Source organism: Etheostoma spectabile, chromosome 9 (assembly GCF_008692095.1).
Source record: "Etheostoma spectabile isolate EspeVRDwgs_2016 chromosome 9, UIUC_Espe_1.0, whole genome shotgun sequence".
In the NCBI taxonomy this organism is placed as follows: domain Eukaryota; kingdom Metazoa; phylum Chordata; class Actinopteri; order Perciformes; family Percidae; genus Etheostoma; species Etheostoma spectabile.
The window spans coordinates 30,559,750-30,562,766 of record NC_045741.1 but is presented as its reverse complement, the minus strand read 5'-3'; positions in this window follow the sequence as shown (position 1 = coordinate 30,562,766).

Below are 3,017 nucleotides of genomic sequence, written 5' to 3'. Positions count from 1 at the left end.
CACTGAAAGCCGATGAGCTCATTCTTCCTCCCAATTTCCCCGATCATAATCCCCCAACCTAACCTTATCGTCTTTTTACCCTGTCACCTGTTCATTTCATTTTCTTACTCCAACTGAATTTTTCCCGTCCTTTAAAGGTGTCCCATCTTCATTACAATGATGTACATGCATGTGTATTGATTTGTATGTGCTAACGTTTTTTTTTGTCTAATCACTTTGTGAACTATTGTTTTTAAAGGTGCTACAAATGAAGGTATTATTCATTCATTTGCTTCATTTGCTACAAATGAAGGTATTATTATCATAAAAGTTAAATATTACCAGTAAAGACGAAGGGCAGATCACACTAATCAAGCACTGACATCCACTATTGTTCGTTTGGGTAGCCTGAAGATTATTATTTTTTTTCAAATTTTTTTATCCTTATAATTGTTGTGGTTAGGGTTTTGTTTCCAGCGTTCTAGTTCCTTGTTGTGTTTTCCACATTTAGTTCTCTGTTGGCCCCGCCTCTCTCTGTGTCTCCCGTGTGTTCCCCTCTCCCTCCTGCCTACTGCTACCAGCTGACTACACACACCTGTTCGTCATTCCACCATCACCTCTCCCGCCGCACACGCCTCCCAGTCAGTTTTTTTATTTTTATTTAACCTTTATTTAACCAGGAAAGTCCCGTTGAGGTTAAAAACCTCTCTTTCAAGGGAGTCCTGGCCAAGAGGCAGGCAAAAACACAATCAATTACATTTATAAAAGTTATACAACACAGATAGTTAAAAACATTTACAATGTAAACAGGTCATTTCAGGCTCTCTCAATCTGGATTTAAAAGCATTTAAAGAAATAAGTTCAGATAATTTCAAGTCTTTTTGCAAAGAGTTCCATGCAGAAGGAGCGGAGCAGACAAAAGCCCTTTTTCCTAGATTTGTACGGGCAAATGGAACAATGAGCAGCAAGTGATCATCTGATCGCAATGAATAGGAACCAACACTTCTCCATGTGATCAAACTACTGATGTACGATGGCAAATGACCTAGCATGGCCTTATAGATAAAAATATGCCAATGCCCTGATCTCCTGTTTGACAGCGATGGCCATCCCACTCTGGAATACAAGTCACAATGATGGGTTAGATTTTTACAATTTGTAATAAAGATCTACAATCAAGCTCAGTACTTCAACCCCGGATCCACTCACAATCTTTGCTAGGTGGTTGTCTCAGCCACCCTTGTGACACTCGTTTTTACCTCTCTGGAAAATCTTACACTTACCGCCCTTTGCTTGTTCCCTGAAGCCATCACATCCATACCTCTCTGTTGTCTCCAGTCAGCTGCCCTCCTCACGGCTCCCTGTTCCTTCCTGCCTCCGCCTCTGCTCCCGCTCCCAGCCTTCCCCTCTCTGACTCCACTGCTCCCCGGATTCCAGTGCCTCCTCCATGGCTCCCTCAGCCCCAGTTCCCCCGCGCCCCCCGAGCTCCCTCGCCATCCTACCCCAGCCTCCCTACACCTTCATTCCTCTTATCATTTAATAAACCTGATTTTCTTGTGAGCCTTGTATTTGGGTCCGTACTGTCCTCTGCATACGCATAATTTTATAAATTCAAATATGTGAAGTAGTAATATCAGGCATACAGGTAAAGGCTGATGATTGGGATAACGGTGACATTCCTGAAGGGGGCAGCAGAGGAGCATTTATAACTCTTACCACTTGCAGCCTGGGATTAAATGACACTTTCCTATTGTAAGGAATCCACACCAGTCTCTTTAAAACTGCAGATACTGAAGTGGTTTTGATATTGTAAAATGTCAAACATCATTTGAATTTATTTTTATTAAGATTGCATTGCTCTAACTACTATTATACTTAGACTTAGACAACTTGAAGTACAGGCATATTGACACAAAAATCCACACAAACATTGAACACAGAACCATTTCTCTAACACATATACAATAAATATATACAATAAAAAGGAGTATGTTGCACTTCCCTTAAAGGCCTAATGTTAACTACTGCACAGTACTTCACATACAGTATATTCCTACTCCTCAGTCATACACCTCCCCACTTTTTATTTAATTGGGTTATTGCCATGGGAATCAATGCTCGGTTGTTTCTGACGTTAGGGTAACTATTACTATTACTGTAACTCCACTGAAAGGGGAGGGGTTGTATGTCTGCTTTCTGTACCAATCTGGTCAGATACAGTTGGTACAGGTCTGCCTGTTGCTTACCAATGATGTTTCCACAGGTTTTAACAATCTTGCCCAATTTATTCCTATGGGTGCTTTTTGAATGTCCATACCAGCATACAGTACAACAGGAGAGAATACTCTCAACGACAAACTGGTAAAGAAAGAGATGCTTTCTTCTGGGGGGAAATTGTATGTCTCTGTAAATTTTTTATAAATCATATGTATATAAAATTTATTAAAAAAAAGAAAAAGCTTTAGTCCTAATTTTTACATTTCATGTAGAACACTTTGGAGGCGATACTTTATTGTCCCCATAGAGATATTTGCCCTGGGATGAATTGCTGCACACGCAACACTTGATATATCGTCTTATCCTACATTATACAGCTGACAGTATGTTTACAACATGTAATCACAGCAACATCTATTGAACCACTTCACAACCACAACTAACTGTATATTGCACACCTTTTACAAGTAGTGATGACGACAAACAAAATGGACCACGCCGTCTACCAGCACGTGATCAATATGGGACAACTTGTAATAGTGCTTAAGTGTCAGCTGATAGCAATATATCAAGCTATAATAAGAAAACAACGACGCTGTCAATGCATCGCTATGACAATGCAGATGCAACTTGCCTTTTATTGTCCCTTCCGGCACCGCTGCAAGACTCTCTTTGGAGACATGTCTTGCTGTTGGAGCGCCTTCCATTTACTCCGCAGGACGTCCCGCGGCTCGTCCTAACCTTTGTCGGCCATTTCCTTCGTGAGCACCTGATAAATTAAATTCAGAAAGTCTCTCGTCTCCTCGTCCGTCCACTTCCAT